This window comes from Carcharhinus amblyrhynchos, chromosome 1 (genome assembly GCF_965287045.1).
Source record: "Carcharhinus amblyrhynchos chromosome 1, sCarAmb.v2.hapA, whole genome shotgun sequence".
NCBI classification, from domain to species: Eukaryota; Metazoa; Chordata; class Chondrichthyes; order Carcharhiniformes; family Carcharhinidae; genus Carcharhinus; species Carcharhinus amblyrhynchos.
This window is the reverse complement of record NC_137324.1, coordinates 100,090,368-100,111,350: the sequence shown is the minus strand read 5'-3', so window position 1 is coordinate 100,111,350 and position 20,983 is coordinate 100,090,368. Positions and strand designations below refer to the sequence as shown.

Genomic DNA, 20,983 nt, shown 5'->3' with positions numbered 1-20,983 from the left:
TCCAGCTTAGCTTCAAAAGGATACCATGGGATCTTTTACATCCACCAGAGAGGCCTCAGTTTAATGTCCATGTTGCACGCTCTCAGTATTGCACCAGATTGTCAGCCTTGAATGTTGTGCTCAAGTCAGTCATAGGACTTGAATCCACAGTCTTGCAATTCAGTGGCAAGGCCTCTACCAACTGAGTCCCAGTTAGCACAACAGGAAGCAGGAGGTGAAAAGATAAAGAAAAAAATAACATTTCCCCAGGTGATCTGTTGTTGAGAGCATTGCTCCAGTAGAAGGAACAAGGACAAGAAAAATTCCATTCTGAATGTCCTTGAAATTTAGAATAATGTCAAAAGTTGTCTGTTTAGTTAGTCGAGATTGTGGAAGTACCATGAGGGAGTTCCAGAGCTCTGAAGTTACAAGGTCTTGCTCTGGGCATGGAGTGTCACTGGGCAAGAGAAAGCATCAGAGAATCAGGTACTGCTCTCCAAGGGAATGTTTTTGACCCATGTCCACATCCAGTGAGACTTTTCACCAGGTGTGGAGTTTATACATTACAGGATACATGTATCAGTGATATTGATAAGAAAGGCTTGGGATCCCCCTTGACATATGTGTTTAAGGTTATGTTTCTTTCTTTCACCTTTAAATAAACTGAAGTCTAAGTAACTTAGTTCCCTTTCTTAATACGTCTGTTGATCCTTAGTTTTTTTTTTGATGATTAATTGTAGTTTATATTGTGATGAATATTATGAGGAAATCGGCACTAAAATATGCCTCAACTTACTGATATATTGTGCTAAAACCATTTGAGTTACACATTCTTGTAATAAATATATTGAAGATACTTTCAGGCTCTATTCTCTCGGGACAAAATGGGCAGATTTTTCCGATAATTTGACAGAGTGTCAGGCTTTGACTGAAAACCAATGTGTATCTCTCCAGATGCATAGCTGAGAAGTCAGACTGGGCTTTGAACCACACTGTCTAATTGGGGGTGGTGGAGGGTGGTTTACGCCATCAGTGTGATGGGGCGGGGTCTGATAGAGCCGGTGAGGCCAGCTCCAAAAGATCGAGGAGCCACCTTTCAAGGGTACCCTGATGAGAACTGAAATAAAACTCCCCACCTGCCCCACCTCTCACTGAGGACCACAAAGGGGGAGCTTGACTTGACCAACCCATTCCTCCCAATACAACTAACAGCCACTGAGGCATTACTGCTTGCACTTTTTCCTTGAAGCTCCTCCCTTCAAAGGCCTCAACACTTCCCCCACCACACACAATGGTAAGCCTGCCCGTTACATGTTTGCCCAGGCTGGCACTCCCAGGTTTGCAAATTGGCGATGTTTGAATATTCAATGAGGGGAATCATTTGATTTAATAATATACAGATTCATTAATATGTATTTAAATGAAAGGATAGGAATCTCGTTACATCACTGGTGAGGGCAGAGAAAATCGGGAAATTAGTTCTTGCTGGCAAGTGTCTCATTTCCTGAGTCTTGTGGTATTTTGCACCTGCATCATCATTCTCCCTGATGGCAAACATGGGTACCGAATCATCCCAAACTGTGTATTTAGCTTATTCATTTATTAGTGTCACAAGTAGGCTTAAATGTGAAAATCCCCTAGTCACCACACTCCAGCGCCTGTTCAGGTACACCAAGAAAGAATTTAACATGGCCAAAGCACCTAACCAGCATGACTTTTGCACTGTGGGAGGAAACTGGAGCACCCGGAGGAAATCCAAACAGGCATGGGGAGAATGTGCAAACTGCACCCAGACAGTGACCCAAGGCTGGAATTGAACCCAGGTCCTTGGCGCTGTGAGGCAGCAGTGCTAACCACTGCGCCACTATACCGCAGGAGTCTGAACTTGTTGGGAAGAACTCTGAATGTTTTCATCAAATGGTCATTAGTCTCCAAGACCAAGATTCAGAGTAAGTGCTCGACATGTGCCATTCTGCAATCTTATCCTCCTCAGACATCGTATCAATTGACCTGCAGCAATTTAGAATTATGTATCAAGTGAAATAAAGTGATCCTGCTTTGTTTTTATAACCTTAAGTAAACTCAAAGGAGTCAATTATTTTGGAGACTGGGTGTGAGCGGTTCCAGAGGAGATATTTGATATTGCGTGATTGTTGCCAATCCAGAACAAGAAACCAACCAACTCGAGGGCCAAAATAATTTTTGTCTTATTCTTCATCTCAGAGTTTGTATTTCAGGCTGCATTAGTTCTTCACTGTTGCCTCGAAAAACTGGCAAGAGCCTAATAAGTTAACAGGATAGCTTCTTTTGGTCACACAGGTGACAATATTTATTTATTTTATTGCCACAAATAAGTTGTGAGGTTACTGTGAAAATCCTCTGGTCGCCACACTCTGGCACCTGTTCAGGTATACAGAGGGAGAATTTAGCTTGGCTAATGCACTTAAAGAGCATGTCTTTCAGACTGTGGGAGGAAACCAGAGTACCCACAGGAAACCTGGGAGAATGTGCAGACTCTGCACAGATGGTAACCAGGACGGGAATTGAACCCGGGTCCCTGACACTGTGAGTCAGCATTGTTAATGACTGTGCCACTGTGCCACAATGAAGGTAACTGAATTAAACAGACTTTGATTAAATGAGGCTTATTTGAAATGTATTACCAATTTGTTCAGTTGTTGGAAGTGACTGTCCCATTTACTCAGTGTTGATTTGAGATGATGATGAAACTATATCTGACCAATAACAACAAAAAGGAAAGTTCCTTTCATTGAGCACATGGTTCTTTCTTTGCACTACACTTATTAAAATGAGTGTTAATTGCTAGCACAAATCAGAGGTATGATTATAGTTCCACTTCGTATTCATTATAATCCCTCATAACTTTGCCGAGGTAAAGATTTGTATAAAATTTAAACTATTGCTGAACATTGGTGTAACTCAGGGCTGAATTTGTCAGATGGCAGGGTCTCATTTGCTGTCATCCAAAGAGATCCCCCATAGCGGGTGTAAAGAGGCATTTGAGCCTTTGAAGGAAATGTTGGGCTCAGAAGGTCACTAGCTCTTGGCGGAGAAGGGGTCGTGCCTGCGGTCAGATTGAGACTTCTGATGCAGGCATGTCCTCCCATCTCCTATTCCCACCCAAGATCTGGGCCAGTTCTTTATCAGGCTTCCCCCAAGCCAGGTAAGGCTTGTATAGGGCATTGGTGAGGCCGCAGCTGGAGTACTGTGTGCAGTTTTGGGCGCCGCACCTGCGCAAGGATATTTTGGCCCTGGAGGGAGTGCAGAGGAGGTTTACTAGGCTGATGCCGGAGTTGAGGGGATTGAGCTATGAGGAGAGGCTGAATAAACTAGGCTTGTACTCGTTAGAGTTTAGAAGAATGAGGGGAGATCTCATTGAGACGTATAAGATGATGAATGGGATGGATAGGATAGAGGTGGAGAGACTCTTCCCGCTCAAAAAAGACAGTAGGACTAGGGGGCACAGCCTCAAGATAAAGGGGAGGCGGTTTAGAACGGAGTTGAGGAGGAACTTCTTCACTCAAAGGGTGGTGAATCTCTGGAATTCTCTGCCCGTTGAAGTGGTGGAGGCTACCTCGCTAAATATTTTTAAGAAGCGGGTTGATGGGTTTTTGATAAGCGAGGGGATTAAGGGTTATGGGGAGAAAGCGGGAAAGTGGAACTGAGCCACAACGGATCAGCCATGATCTTATTGAATGGCGGGGCAGGCTCGAAGGGCTAGATGGCCTACTCCTGCTCCTATTTCTTATGTTCTTATGTTCTTAAATCCTCCTGTCATCTTAAATTTGCGGTCCTTAAATTATTGGGACTCAATTGGAACAAGAAAGGGTTTCCGGTCCGAGGTTTTGCCCACCCCACTGTAAATTCTCAGCATGGTGGGAACAAGTGAGCCTGAAGGGACCCCCTTTCCTTCAATTTCATGTTCCCCACCCCCTCCCTCCTAAGAACTTGCCAACAGGGAGCATAACATTCTTACCTTAACATTTACAAAATTCATCTAGTAATGAACTTGTGACTTAATCCACCAGAGCCGATTACTTGGAGAATTATCAAAGAGTTAAAATATCCACATTAAATGGATACTTGCCACTCTGCCAGCTACCTGCTGTTTTTGGCAGCAGTGTCCTTAAAACAATGTGAGTAATCCAGCTTGCATTGTAAATTATTGTACCAAACAAACATTGCAGACAGTTGCTGCAGTGTTTCAGGCAGACACTAGGAGACCACCCATCAAGATGCTAAAGGATATCATAATTGTAACACAACAATTGTACCATCGTCTGAGCTGGATTCCTGCTCCAAAATATATTCTCAGAGGTATCCTTATCTCATGCGATTTGTAAAATAATATATGCACTTCGAGGGAAAACACACCACTGAAATCATTCATTGCACAGGGTTTTGGTGAGATTGCATCTACTCAGCACCAGCTGCAATTACTTCACCAAAGTCCTCCCTTCCAGGTAAATGTAGACACTTATTGAGTTTAACCCCAATGTTAGCCTGCATTTGGAAATAGAGGCTAACATTGCGAACTGTTGTTCTGGATTAAATCGGACTTCAACTCTCAGCATCTTGGAAATCTGGAATTTGCTGTCCAAGTTTACCATGCTCTTCTGTAAGCTTTACTACACTAGTGCCTCCCAGGAAATGTGGCATTGAAGCCCATTTAAGGGCATTAGTTGTAGCATGTAGTTAACCCACTAAAACACATCACAAAAGTTTAGGCTTGGGCATTGTCTTAATTACTGTCAAATATCCCCTCTGCCACTAAAAATGTAATTTTATGTTTGTGGAGTCTCAAGGACTGAGATTTTAAGTATCGTTGGTGGACGAAGGTAGAGCAGCTGATGTCATATACATTGATTTTAGTAAGGCAGTTGATAAGGTTCCCCATGGTAGCCTCATGAAGAAGATAAGGATGTGTGGGATAGAAGGAAATTTGGCCGATTGGATAAGTAACTGGCTATATCATAAAAAAGTCTGACAACACCAGGTTTTAGTCCAACCTATTTATTTGATAACATACTCACAAGCTTTCGGGGTTAGCCCCTTCGTCAGGTGAATGGAGAGTTCTGGCCTCAGACAGAGCATATAAAGCTTTATATGCTTTATATGCTCTGTCTGAGGCCAGAACTCTCCATTCACCTGACGAAGGGGCTAACCCCGAAAGCTTGTGAGTATGTTATCAAATAAATAGGTTGGACTAAAACCTGGTGTTGTCAGACTTTTCACTGTGTTTACGCCAGTCCAACGCCGGCATACCCACATTATATCATAGAAGACAGAGGATGGTGGTAGAAGGAAAATTTTCAGACTGGAGGCCAGTTACCAGCGGTGTACCACAGGGGTCAGTGCTGGGTCCTCTGCTATTTGTGATTTTTATCAATGACTTGGTGGAGTAGTGATCGGTGGAGGGCTCTTGCAGGCTGCAAAGAGACATTGATACGATGCAGAGCTGGGCCAAAAAGTGGCAGATGGAGTTTAACCCTGATAAGTGCGAGGTGATTCATTTTGGTAGAACAAATTTGAATGCAGATTACAGGGTCAACGTCAGGGTTGTAAGGAATTTGGAGGAACAGAGAAATCTTGGGATTCAGATCCACAGATCTCTGAAGGTTGCCACTCAAATGGATAGAGCTGTGAAGAAGGCTTACAGTGTGTTAGCATTTATTAACAGGGGGTTTGAGTTTACGAGCCATGGGGTTATGCCGCAACTATACCGGACTTTGGTGAGACCACATTTGGAGTATTGTGTTCAGTTCTGGTCACCTCACTATAAGAAGGATGTGGAAACATTGGAGAGGGTGCAGAGGAGATTTACCAGGATGCTGCCTGGTTTGGAGGGTAAGTCTTATGAGGAAAGATTGAAGGAGCTGAGGCTTTCCTCTTTGGAGTGGAGGAGGATGAGAGGCGACTTAATAGAGGTTTATAAGATGATGAGAGTGATTGATAGAGTGGACATGCAGAGACTATTTCCTCAGGTGGTTGTAGCTGTTATTAGGGGGCATAACTATAAGGTTCATGGTGGGAGATAAAGGAGGGATGTCTGAGGTAGATTCTTCACTCAGAGAGTGATTGGGGTGTGGAATAGACTGCCTACTGTGATAGTGGAGTTGGATATTTTAGGAACTTTCAAGCAGTTATTGGATAGGCACATGGAGCACACCAGAATTATGGGGAGTGGGATAGCTTGATCTTGGGATTGGACATAGCTCGGCACAACATTGACGGCCGAAGGGCCTGTACTGTGCTGTAATGTTCTATGTTTCTATGTTGTTTTTTACTGTTTCTTTCTGCCTCTTGCTGTCTTTCTCTTCAATCCATCCTTCTGCCCCTCTCTTTATTATGCTTTCTGCACTTGATTTTTGCGATGAATTAATTATTCTGATTGGCACTTTCAGGTTTAGACTCTGCATGCTCACTGAAAATTCATCAATCTGATTACTTAAGGAGAAACATTGTTGCTTGCCCTGTCTGGGATCCCCTAAAGCAGGCGCCACTCTGAATTCCTAATTACTCTAAGTTACTGAACAAAAGGACCTCCCCCGCCTCCTGTCCACTACCCCCAAAGTCTGTGGGCAAGTTTAAGCATAAGGAATGGCAAGTATTGTCTCATTGCTGCTGACTGCAAAACTCAGGGTTACAATCTCTATGATTTGATTAAAAAAAACTATTTAATGCTAGAAGAATTTATTTCCAAAACATTTCCCTGATTACAACTCCTTTTTATTTTGAAGGTACCTCATGCCTGGATATACTGTTGTGGACCCTTGTTGCCATGCCATAGAAATTGTATTTGTGCATTGAACTTAATATGCCTTGCTATAAACATTAATGCATCAAATGTACCAGTGGGAATCTGTCTGGGTCGCTCCCATGGCTGTAACCATGCTTTAAGTTATTTTCTTTTCCTGAACTTGGAGACACCAAAATAAAATGCAGTGTCACAATTGCTTCTTCATATCATATTAGGTAAGGGCTGAACTTCCTGATCTGTGTGTGTCAGTGCTACATCACTAGGTACTTTTACCCATCAAGCTATTGGGAGATCTTTAAAACTTTATTTTCTACTGCAAGATGGCAACTCCTGTCAAGCTTTTACGATAGTTTCTTCTAAAGTAACGGTTGACGTAATATAGTTTAATTTGGATGGTAATTCTCAAATTCTGCAGCAAAAGTTAATTTTAACATCAAATAACTTATTTAAGATTTCTAGATTCAGACTGAACAGTGAGTCAGCACACCCTGGGGCCAGGGTTTGAATCCAAGCCAAGAACCGGACATAGTGGATGTCAATCTCTCTTTCTCTCTCTCTTTCTTTATGGTTGTTTGGAATCTTAAATCTATATGTTTGGTTGTGTACATGTATATGTTAGCACCATGAAATTATTCACAATCCTGCATCAGCTAATTAGGAAATATAATCCAGACAGCAGAGCAACCAAGAAACATTCTCCTAACAAAGTAAAGAGAAACCTGGAAGAAAATTTAATTCTCATCATTTCTAGGACAACATTTGTTGGGTGCGTGGGAAGATTGCACTGTTGTCTCAGTTGAAGGCGAGTGTGATGAGGGAAGGTACCTCACAGGTGGAAAAAGTAGAAACTGTAGCAGGAAGGAATGTCTTTAAACCGCAATATCCACTGAGAGGGGTTAGAATACACATGATCCTTTTTAATTTCTGTATGCTGTAAAATACAAAATATGTGATGTGCCTGGGGCAACCATATAAAATTCTATTAGGGTTAGACAGGATAGATTCAGAAAGAATGTTCCCAATGGTGGGAGAATCCAGAATTAGGGGTCATAGTTTGAGGATAATAAAACTGAGGTGAGAAAGAATGCCTTCACCCAGAAGGTGGTGAATGTGTAGAATCCGCTACCACAGAATATAGTTGAGGCCAGAAGAAGATATTAGATATAGCTCTTGGGCTAAAGGGATCAAGGGATATGGGAGGAAGGGGGCAGTCAGGATATTGAACTTGATGATCAGCCATTATCAAAATGAGTGGTGGAGTAGGCTCAAAGGGCCGAATGGCCAATTGCTGCTTCTTGTTTCTATGTTAACCTTATAGCCTGGATTTTTAAGAAATTTCAACCAAGAACGTTTTTTTTAATAATAAGCAAGACATTTGTGTGCAGTGCACTGTTAAGCACTGATTTTTGGATGTAATTAAGTGAAACCTGTGTAAGGACCACATGCTTTCTACTGTAAGCAGTAATAATGGTTGTCCACTGTTTTGAATCTGTATTTGGGGACCAGCTAGTGTTTGGTCCCACAGGTGGTGTTATCGATACACATCTCGAACAGTAATCTGTGATATGGACTGAAAAGCTTGAAATGTCAATGTAACTGGTTAATCTTCAGCTGCACATTTCTGCTGTGAGAATGTATATCAGATACAATGGGATTGAGCCACATTGGCCACTGTTGAATTTGTTAGCTTGACCTTTGTGGGAACACAAGGGTTAAGGGAATGAACATATACTAAGGGAAACCTTGTCAATTTACTTCTATATGGAATGTCTAAAGGCTGGATATAGGCAATAAAAAGACCAAAAACCTGTAAATATAAAAGGTCAGGAAGCATGCCAATGGTACAAATACCTCTGATTATCAAGACTCTGCCAGGAAAACAATCTCATCAAGGAATCTTGAAACTTTTTCATGGGGTTATCTTTGAAAAGCAGTGACCTTGAAACAGAATGAAGATATACCTGGGTGACGCTTATCACCCTTGGGGAATGCTAAGTCTTTTTGGAGGGGTCTTGTAACTGTCAAAAGAGGCATTTTGAAACAACTCATCGGGACTCTGTCCATGAGGATGACATCACATTTGAACACTCATGGGACTGACCATGCAGGGGGGTAATCAATCACTGATTGCCATAGGTTTTGAACACACGTAATGAGGCTATACGACAGGCATGTCATCCCTTTGTCCTTCTATACAGCAGGACATTGGCCAACTTGTCCAAAGTCCTGTGTTTTCCCTGGGCATCTGATCAGTGATACAAGTAAACAGGGAATAGAAGGAAGCGGTTAGATTGAGTAAAAGGAAAGCTTGTGAGTATCATTCAGGGAACATTTAACCTTTAAGCCTCTTGGCTGAATTGAAGCAATGAGCTGAAGGGGAAGTGCCAATTTTCTGTGCTTAAGTTAAAGTCAGAAGGTCTGGGTGAAAGAGACCAGTTTTTTCCCGTGGCTTAGAGTAAAAGATTCAATCGCATCGCTGGGGATTGTGTGGAAGCTCCGCTTTAGTGGATATCATCCTGGCAATTGGATGTGTAAAACTTTAATCTCCTTGTTGAAAGAAGCTAGTTGTCCTGTAGTTTTAAAAGGTGTGAAACATGAACAGGAAGATTCAGCTTCTGTGGGCTATTTATAAAATGAGACAAAACTGAATTGAAAGAAATCAATTTGAAAGTTTTGCTTTTCATTGGGGTCTATATGATGTTACTCACTTGTCCATCAGCTGTCAGTGTGTGATTAATAATCCTTGTGAATTTGAACATGGTTCAATAAAGTTTGAGAATTTTATGATCCTATGTTTTTGACAGCACCATTATTTTGTCTATTCAAATGTGAACCCTTGTAACAGTTCAAGTGTTACAAATCAAAATATGAAATTCTCAGAACAACAAGGTAAATCTTTTTTGCTGGCTATTTTAAGCCTTAATTTGTTCTGATGCAGCTAAACTAGATCAATGTAATGTGCTATGAACAGTTTATAGACGGTAACAAAAGCATTGGCTGATAAGTGGCAAATAACATTCACGCCACATAAGTGCCAAACAATGACCATCTCCAACAAGATAGAATCTAGCCATCTCCTCTTGACATTCAATGGATCACTGAATTCCCCACTATCAATATTCTGGTGCTACCATTGAACAGAAACTGAACTGAACTAGCCATACAAATTCTGTGGTTTCCAGAGCAGATCAGAGGCTGGGAATCCTGCAGCACATAACTTGTCTCCTGACTCTCCACCATCTACAAGACACGAGTCAGGAGTGTGATGAATACTCTTCACTTACCTGGATGAGTGCAGCTCCAACAAGACTCAGGAAGCTTGACACCATCCAAGACAAAACAGCCTGCTTGACTGACACCCTATCCACCGCAATAAACATTTGCTTCCTCCACAGTGCACAGTGGCAGCAGTGTGTACCATCTATGCGACGCAGTACAACAAGCCTACTTTGACAGCACCTTCCAAATTTGTGACTTCTACCACCTAGGTCCTAGGAGGATAGAGCAGCAGACACGTGGGAACACCACCCCCTGGAAGTTCCCCTTTAAACCATTCACTATCCTGACTTGGAAATATGCCTCTGTTCCTTTACTGTTGTTTAGTCAAACCCTGGAACTTTCTAACAGCACTGTCGGTGTTTCTGCAACACATGGACAGAAGCGAGTCAAGAAAGTTCTGCTTGTCACCTTCTCAAGGGCAATCAGAGAATAGACAATATCCATGGAACATTTTGGCTGCAGATTATCAATGTGTTCAGAGAAAGAGGATGCAAAAATTGGTGGTGAGAAACATTTGCACAAAATTTAAAAGCTGCCCACAATCGAATCAGTGTAAAGTGAGACATCCAGCCTTAGGAAGTGATTCTACAATGTAAATAAGTCATTGAGAGAAATTTTGTTTTGGGCCAAAACAATAATTCTTAAGGCAAAAATCTGAAGAGCAATTTGAAAGCATTCCTAATTTGCTTTTACATGTTAATGAGCCATGAGAGCCAGTTGTCAAAGGATCCAATATCTTGACACTGTTTAGCAGCTATCATGCAAGCGGTTAGATCAGGGACCGGTGCTGCAATGACTCTCAATCCAAAATAACAAATTAACTGTGGCAGCTTATAAAATGTAATGTCCTTTGCCACACTTTTGAAACGCGTAATTGTCAGTCTAGTTAGGAACAACATGTTCGAATTGTCAAGATGACAGTCAGTTTTGGGAGTCGACCACTGTGTATGATTCATTGTATCTGAGTCATAGGCATAAAATCATAGTTCTATATTTAGAAAAATGGAGCAAAAATTATGAGTGTATGAGTACCAAAATGGGATCTTATGGCAGCATTACGTGGTGTAGTAATAACAACCATGAATGTTAGAAAAACTCAGCAGGTTTTGCAGGATCTGTGGAGAGAGAGAAACAGAGTTAACATTTTGATCTTGTATGACTTCTACAGAGTAATGTTCTCTTGTGGGATTTTATTTTAAATTGTATTTAGATGAAGTGCAGATCCCTCTGGTCTTGTTCCAGCAGTGCACTGGTATATCTGGTGATCTGCACAGGTATTAACAATGTGGTGTCACTACCTCCCTATAAACTCACTCCACTATCTCCCCATACCATCCCCCACTTCTGAGCTGATGTGAAACCTGGTTGCACATTGCGACAAGGCTGAGCATATGCTTTATCATGAGTGGAAAAGCTTATTGCTGGTATCATTCTTAGCAGAACTGATTAGAAGACTAGGAACAAGGCAGGAATTAGCCGCTAGAGGACTCAGCAGTATCTGTATGTTTGAAATCTCTTATAATTTACATGCTGACCTCCAATAACCCACTTGTACAGGCCAGAATGAATATAGTTCTGAAAGCCATGCAGAATGTAATTGTGAAATCATGTATATGAAAAATACTATGCCATGTTTGTAAAGTTCCATGTGGTCCTACCACCTTATATTGCAACCATTACAATACTTTGATTACAGCTACTCATCACTGAGACGATTCGCCAAGGGGGTGGTATGGGAAATGTATATTTAATGATGAGGCACGTCATGAACAATTAACATTTCCAAGACACTAATCTGAATTAAACTCCACACGAGTCTTATAGGTCTGCTTATCATGAGCTCATGTGATTGAGGAATTCATTCATTTTCCAAATGTCAGTCATTGAATCATAAAATTCCTACAGTACAGAAGGAGGTCATTCAGCCCATTGCGTCTGCACAGACTATCCAACAAAGCATCTTATCAGACCCACCTCCCTGACCTATTATCATAATGCTGTGCATTTACTTACCCTGCACATGTTTGGACTGTGGGAGAAAACTGGAGTACCCAGAGGAAACGCACGCATACCCAGGGAGAATGTGCAAACTCAACATAGACAGTCACCCAAGGCTGGAATTGAATCCAGGTCTCTGGTGCTGTGAGGCAGCAGTGCTAACCACTGTGGTACCCAGGTCTAGAATTTGGAGTGACAAGTTTGCATTCCAACAGGAGTTCCACATATACAGAAAAAGACTGCAACTAGATTGCATGTAGTTCAGTCAAAAACCCTTGAGAAGTACATTTTTTCCCACTTGGATGTGTGCTTTTGAAAATAGCTTTAATTACACTTGTATGCACATATACTAACATGTATATAAATATTATATAGTTATAATATATAGTTATATTTATCTGTGCTGTCCAGGTTCATGCTTCTATATATCTATCTCCCATTATCTCCTGGCGAATGGGCCAGGAAATGGCAAATGGAATTTAATGTTGGCAAGTGTGAGGTGGTCCACTTTGGTAGGAATAATGGTAGGAAGGATTATTACTTACGTAGTGAAAAACTGCAGCAGGTGACGGTGCAGAGGGACCTCGGGGTCCTTGTGCATGAGTCGCAAAAACCCAGCTTGCAGGTGCAGCAGGTGGTCAGGAAGGCGAATGGGATGCTGGCCTTCATAGCGAGGGGGATTGAATATAAAAGTAGGGAGGTCTTGCTGCAGCTGTATAGGGCATTGGTGAGGTCTCAGCTGGAGTACTGTGTGCAGTTTTGGGCGCCGCACCTGCGCAAAGATATTTTGGCCTTGGAGGGAGTGCAGAGGAGGTTTACTAGGCTGATACCGGAGTTGAGGGGGTTGAACTATGAGGAGAGGCTGAATAAACTAGGCTTGTACTCGTTAGAGTTTAGAAGAATGAGGGGAGATCTCATTGAGACGTATAAGATGATGAATGGGATGGATAGGATAGAGGTGGAGAGACTCTTCCCGCTCAGAAAGGACAGTAGGACTAGGGGGCACAGCCTCAAGATAAAGGGGGGGCGGTTTAGAACGGAGTTGAGGAGGAACTTCTTCACTCAAAGGGTGGTGAATCTCTGGAATTCTCTGCCCGTTGAAGTGGTGGAGGCTGCCTCGCTAAATATTTTTAAGACGCGGGTTGATGGGTTTTTGATAAGCGAGGGGATTAAGGGTTATGGGGAGAGGGCGGGAAAGTGGAACTGAGCCACGACAGATCAGCCATGATCTTATTAAATGACGGGGCAGGCTCGAAGGGCTAGATGGCCTACTCCTGCTCCTATTTCTTATGTTCTTATGTTCTTATGTTCATTATCTATATATTGTTTGAATAGATATTGCTATGTAGTCAGTGCTTCTCTATCAGTCTGTTCGCTTATGATCTGAAAACAAAATTCCAAATTTTTTGCAAATACTGCAAAAAAGGGAAAACAACTGCTTACGGCAATGGCACAAAAGTACCATTTCCGAAACATAACTGGCCTTGTCTTAATCTATTGGAGATCCGGGGATTGGGTAAAATAAGTGTTTCCTTCTCTGTCACCAGCAGGGGGCATGAACTGAGTTTCCCCAGACACTGTTGGCACTGCAGACAAACTATTCTGAAACTAAGAGTGAACTATTTAATTTGAAGTCTTGCCTCATTTCTGAAGTAAATCTAATTCGTGCGGAAATGCCTCCCTGGCTGAAAACGGATGCTTTTTCGTGAGTGATTCAAAGCATTTTGGTGTTTTTTTCTGACTCTGAAGAGAGAATCTATTATGGTTAAACAAAGCGCATCTGTGCCAGTCCCCAGTGACTGTCAGCATCCATCCAAATATTGCTGCCAGAGGGATTTTGTGAAAATAGCTTTCAAGACAATCTTGAAAAAGCATTGTGTACTCATTACGATGAACTCTCTCTCTTTTGTCAGTGGGGAGCTGTGTAAATAAAGCAGGCAACTCTAATATGACAGTAACTGATGGTACAATAGTAACGCAGCAAATGTTTGATTCTACATTATTCACATATCTCACACCAAAAATATTTATATATTTATGATCTGCATATGTGTATACATGCACACGTGAATACATACACACACACATGTGCACAGATACACCTTGGGAGATTATTTGCCCCATTAATGCTCATGCTTTCACTGTTGCTATTTTTAAAGGGACTTTTCCATCAATGGTCAGAAGTCGCACCTATTTCAGGTAGTTCCTCAGTGCTATGCAGCCTCGGGTGCTATACGCTAATCGGAACTCCAGATTGTAATTATGAAGCACACCTGGACAAAGCAAGAGCTACATGATTTACTGCTTGTCCTGTTTCCCCTGCAATTGAATGGGCTAAGAAGCTGCCCTCAAAGGGACCCACAGCTGGCAGTACTAAAATCGTTATGCAAGTTACAATTTTATTTGGCATGCTTCACCTTACTGCACAAGAGTATTGCCAATCACTGCTGATCAGCTCAAACATCCCTCTGTCAGGCTTGCTTGGTGAGCAAATGGCTCGGGCCCTACTTCTGAGGTTGCTAGTAAGACCAATCTTAGTGCATGGAACTGTAAGATTAAGATTATCAGCCAGGCCCACAGAGCCTTTTTCTTGAAAGATGGCTGTCCATCTGGTGCAGGCACACCCACCACGTTGTTAGGGTGGAAGTTATGCAAAAAATTATGATGTAAGTATGGAATAAAAATCAGACAAATGCAGTCCGTAAACCTCTTTTGGAAATGGAGCAGGGATTGCTCGATAAGACGAATACATATTGAAATATTTGATTCACCCACTTTCAAAGTGTAATGTTTAAACTAAATGCACTCTATAAACCCACATCCTAGTCCAGGCAATATAATATTTCAGAAGTGAATTCTAAGCTAAATTGAATTTGTTGGCTGTTTCCTTCAAGCAGAAAAATTAGTAATAACTATAAGATGACAATTTTCCATGTTGTAATGCCAATTGGAATTATATATGAATCATAGCTGGATTTAAAAAGGTGTTATACTTAATAACAAAAAAAATTGCAGCATTATTCATAAGTTGGATATATGCAACATTGAAACAAGAGCCCATGTTGGTTGATAGACAAGTACAGTAAAAGGCTTATGGTCATTCATTTCTGCCAAAGCAAAGTGCAGTTTTGGGCCAAGAATGAAAGGCAACTTCCCTTCAGAGTTTTGAGAGTATTGGTTCTGCCAGTTATAGAGTTTCTATAAGATTGCCTCACTCACTTGAGCATGTTCCAGCTGAAAGTTGTTCCTGTCTGCAGAATAGTTATCATTTGCCAGCAGGCTGTGAGACTCTCTATTGTGCATTGTTGTAAATGTAGTGGTGGCTTCCGGATTGAATTTCCTTTAAGCCCAACCAGCCCAGTTGACTTGTTGGGACTCCCTGTGGGAACTCGTCTGTACTTGTATCATCAAGGGGACAACTTATTGGTTCATTTCCTTTCTGTTCACTTCTGTCATTCCATCCAGGAGTGGGATCGTGCATGGATTGCTGCCAGGTGCATGTCTTTCCAAGGAACAGGAATTCCTCCTTTTGCTTGATATTCTTCAAAGCGAATTATCAACAGTGACTTTTTGACCCATTTTATTTCTTTGTTGAAATTTGTCCTCTTGTCGCTGGGGTTGTCAAACAAAACAGAGAGGTGCAACCAAAAGGCGGGGTTTGCTAGGTCAATTGCAGAACGTAACTTAAAATTATTGAAGAGAATGACTGACTCTTCCCATGATTAAAGTATTTTTTTGTAATGTTCAGTTGGGCATGGAACACCAATTGCTGTTGACCTTTACACAATAATTGTTATAGCCTTTCGAGCAAGTACAGGAAAACTATAATTTCAGCTGTATTTTTTATCGACTGCATCAAGTACAAACCTGTAAAGAATTTTGTTTGTCGGCACACAAACATAACTGATGATTTTTTAAAAAATCTTGGCAGGCCTGACACACTGGCATGCTCTGTTATCGAGTGATACAATGTAGGTTCGCCACTTTGACATGGTTTTTGGAGGCTCAGGAAGTTTAAAGTTTATTTATTAGTGTCACAAGTATGCTTACATTAACACTATAATGAAGTTACTGTGAAAATCCCCTACTCATCACACTCCGGTGCCTGTTCAGGTACACTGAGGGAGAATTTAGCATGGCCAATGCACCTAACTAGCACATTATCTGGACTGTGGGAGTAAACTGGAGCACCTGGAGGAAACCCATGTAGACATGGGGAGAACATGCAGACTCCACAGAGACAGTGACATAAGCTGGAAATCAAACCCGGGTCGCTGGCACTGTGAAGCAGCAGTGCTAGCCATGTGCCACTCCTCTGAGCTTTGAGCCAGAGGGTGACTCACTTCTTGGTCTCCTCAAGGACCTCCTGCCTCACACCCATTGGTTGAAGGTGACTTGAAAGTGTACTGTTGGAATTTTTATCCCAGCAAGTGAGAAATGTATATTAAATCATACTTGGAAAAGAAAATATTTGCAGGGTAATGGGAAAAAAGAAAGGAATGGCACTAATTGAATATCCCACCCAGCACAGACATGACGAGTTAAATGATTTCCTTCTGTGCTATTTAGTTCTATGATCAAGGGAGTGTCTTGAAAGAAAAAAGGAGGTGAAATTACAGAACAGTTTACTCTTGTTCATTCCAAAGCAAGTCTTTATAATGATTGCCCTTTTATTTTGGTAGATGTTCCCATGAAAATGCTTGCGACTTGGCAATTCAGAATTTCATAAAAGCAAACAAGAGTCCTACCCAAAATTAAAATTTCTTTTTAAAATTTGTGTGAAGAAGAGGTGAGAGAATAGAAGAGTCTAATGAAGTGGTGAGGCACAGGGTTGGCACTGCTTAACAAAGTACCACAGTGTTATTTCGACAAAGTATTTTTCTTTATACTTTAAAGTTGAACAGCTAATTTATGCAGGAAATGAATCTCTCCATTGCTGGGATTCAGCCCAAATAAAATTATTTCTATATTTTTTGTAACTGTTTTGAGTGTCTTTGCAGCCTTGTTGTATCTTTCCCATTTTGTGCATAGTGTATGGATTAGCTTAAAAGCAGATGAAACATTTAAAAGCATAATTGAGAATGATAATTTTGACATATGTAAAGTCTGTTAGGGTACATTTTTTAGAAATATGAGGCAGCAGGTAATACAAACAGATGAGTAAGCTTCAGGCATTGTTTTTCTACAACTACGATCCAATGAAAAGTAAAGTTGGAATAGGACTGGTTGTCTCAATGTCTTGTCTCTGAGGAGAACCTGTTGATGGCACATGACTAATTTGTCCCCTTGGAAAACAGCATATACATATCACACACAAACCTAAGAACAACAGAAGGACATTTTGCAATCTCTCTGCACTTACAGAATATTGATGTGTATAAAGAAACTATAGTTTTGGGGCAACTGTTGAGACTTGTAGCCGACAGAAGACTCCGTTTCCTTGTTCTTCACTTGCTTTAATTCACTTTCGCAGTATGAAGATTTTTCACTTTGTAATAGTTAAATTTACTGATGTGTAACATCAGAGAGTGTTTAAAGTTGCTTCAGTCCACTCGAGACTCAGAGGACAGACCAAAGCAGTCTTCTGCATGATTTTTCAAGCAACACTGCCCGACTGTAGGGGAAAAGTTCATCATGAAAACAGAAGTAAAATGATACAAAGCTGAGAGCCAGCTATTCTGGTTTTTGTTATGAAGAAAATAAGGGAGGGGGTCAGCGGCAAGGGAAATGTTTGTGAAGTGTTTCTGTGAGGATATTTCCATGCCATCATGATGGATCATATGAACTGCTGCACTGATACAGTGACTGAAGGATTTTGGCTCTTCTTCAGAGAATTTGATCTCTTTTATCTGTCTTTCAACAACTTGTGCAATATATAGTTTTCATATTTTCTATTCCATTCCATATAGTGTTTATTGCTTCAGCGTCAAGCTGCCTAGATGCTTTGCCACATTGTAAAGCAGAACCTTATAAATGGATTCTTGCCTTCCTTTCATCTGGAGGCAAGGGTTCCTCTGTAGTTAGTCATCTGTCTGCTGTAGTGACAGAAGTGACATTCAATGGTAGAAAGGCAACCTTGACTGAGCAGCACTTTGCTAAATGATTAGAAACTTTTCCTTAAATCAAAATATCCCTTGTGGCAAGACGTTGACTCTGTAGTTTTTAGAGGGGAAATAAACTGGCATCTGCTCTCGCCAAATGATTTTCCTGAGTGCAATGAAATGAAATTGGAAGATTTATTTGTGGTTTTGTGAGAACGGATTTCTATTTCTCTGGACAGGCCTGGGTTCTGTTTTAGTATTTGTTTTGGCTCAAGCCGTGTGACTGGTGCTCAGACCTCCCACCTAAACAACCGTAACATAAATGTGTTCCTCCTGCCTCAGACTCACTGCTGTTTAATTGATGAGAAAATCCCACGTGAATGATGAGAACAGACCTCCAAGCTTAATGTGTGTGTTTCCTTTAATCCAGTTTTCAAAAACCTTCCAAAAGTCAATATCAACCAGTTAACCATATGTGGCCCTGTTGCATAGTATCTTGTATTAAATTTACTCTTGGGATGTGCATGTCACTGGCAAGGCCAGCATTTATTGTCCAGTTTTAGCTGCCATGACTAAATATTTTACTGGGCACCATGTTGGTATGAGACTGGAGTCACACATAGATCAGACCAAGATGGGATTTTAGGTTTCCTTCCCTAAAGGACATCCGTGAACCTGTTGAGTGTTTTTCTGACAACTCCAACTTGGACAGTTAGAAGCTTTTTTCCCAGGATGGAAGAGTCAATTACTAGGGGCATAGGTTTAAGGTGCGAAGAGCAAGGTTTAAAGGAGATGTATGAGGCAGATTTTTTACACAGAGAGTAGTGGGTGCCTGGAACTTGTTTCAGGGGAGATAGTGGAAGCGGATACGTTAGTGATTTTAAAGGGCATCTTGACAAGTACACGAATAGGATGGGAATAGGGGGATATGATTCCCAGAAGGGTAGGGGGCTTTAGTTAAGTCAGGCAGCATAGTCGGTGCAGGCTTGGAGGGCCGAAGGACCTTTTCCTATGCTGTAATTTTCTTTGTTCTTTGTTCCATAGTCATTTTAGCTGATTTAAAAAAACGTGAACTTTTCTCAAATCACCATGATGGGATTTGAATTTACAGGTTTTGAATTAGGAACCCAGGCCTCTGAATTACTAATCCAGCAGGTAATCAGTTTACACTTCCAGACTGAAGTGCTAATTTGTGATTTAATAATCAGGATGCTGATTTCAAGAAAAGGTACCGTGTGTGCCCTTCTGTAGATGCACTGGGAACCACAATGACTTGTCTGGTGTGGAGCCAGACAGGCTTGATAGTTGTTCTGTTGGTCTTCTCTTGTGGAGCAACAGGGAACCTATAATTAAACTCAGTGACTGGGATTTTGCGACCTTGCTCAGGCGAGGGCTTGTAAAATCCCACCCAAGGCCAACAGAGAATTCTGTTCTGCCAGCCTTGCCCGCCCCGATTCTGTGCCAGTAAAATTAAAGAGGCTAATGCCTCTTAGTTAAGGAATACACAAATTAGCCAGGGGTGGCACAGTGGTTAGCATTGCTGTCTCACAGCACCAGGACCTGGTTTCAATTCCGGCCTTGGGAAACTGTCGCAAGTTTGCACGTTCTGCATGGGTTTCCTCCAGGTACTCCAAGATCCTCCCACTGTCCAAAGATGTGCAGGTTAGGTGGACTGAGCATGCTAAATTGTCCTTAGTGTCCAAAGATGTGTAGGTTGGATGAATTAGCCATGGTTAGTGCTGAATTCCACAGTTGAGGTGAGAGTGACAGCCCTTGACAGTAAGGCCACATTCGACCACGTGTGGCATCAAGAAGCCCTAGAAAAACTGGAATCAATGGATATCAGGGGGCAAACTCTCCATTGGTTGGAGTCGTACCTGGTACATAGGAAGATGGCTGCAGTTATCATCTCAGTTCCTGGACATCTGTGCAGGAGTCTCTCAGGGTGGTGACCTAGGCCCAAAAATCTTCAGCTGCTTTATCAATGATCTTCCCTCCATCATAAGGTCAGAAGTGGAGATGTTGGCCGATGATTGTACAATGTTTAGCACCATTCATGAGTCAGACACTGAACAGTCCATTTTCAAATGCAGCAAGATCTGACAATATCCAGGCTTGGGCTGACAAGTGGCAAGCAACATTTGTGCCACTCTAATGACAGGCAATGACTTTCACCAATAAGAGACACTTTAACCACTGCCCCTTGACATTCAGTCGTGTTATCATCACTGAATCCCTCACTGTCAACATCCTTGGGGTTACCATTGACCAGAAACTCAACTGGACTTGCCACATACACACTGGCTACAAGAGCAGGTTAGAGGCTAGGAATACTGCGCCGAGTAACTCACCTCCTGATTCCCCAAAGCCTATCCACCATCTACAACACACATTGGGTTGGGTAGAGTGAATATGTGGGGCTTTTGGGGGGCTGAAGACTAGTTTTTGCTTTACTGTTAAAGCATAGAGGCATGCATTCTATCCTACGCCCACCTCTGCACCCAGAATGCCTGCAATCATATTCTGGGATGATGAACCTGACTCCCAGAGAGTCCCAAAACCTTGGAATGAAAATCACAACTTCTGGGGCACTTGTATTTTTCTTTATTTTTTCATAGGATGTGGGCATGATGGTGAGGTCAGGATTTGTTGCCCATGCCATTTTGCTCTTGAGGCCATTTAGAGAGTATCATCTTCTACAGAAGTTAAAAAAACAGTAAAACAGGGAAATGGGAATATTGATCGGAACTGTCTGGAGTCACATGGAAGCCAGATCAAGTAAGGATGGCAGATTTCCCTCCCTAAAGGACGCTAGTGAGCCAGATGGGTTTTTACAACAATCAGTGATGGTTTCATGGGTCATCCTTTGATAATTTTAAAATTTCACCATCTGCTGTGGTGGGAT

At 41.7% G+C, this 20,983-nt stretch overlaps 1 protein-coding gene across 5 annotated transcripts in view; it reads left to right on the top strand.

The window, feature by feature from the left end:
- slit2 (slit homolog 2 (Drosophila)) overlaps nucleotides 1-20,983 on the top strand; it is a 408,776-nt gene that overhangs the window by 141,159 nt on the left and 246,634 nt on the right. The window lies entirely within an intron of this gene.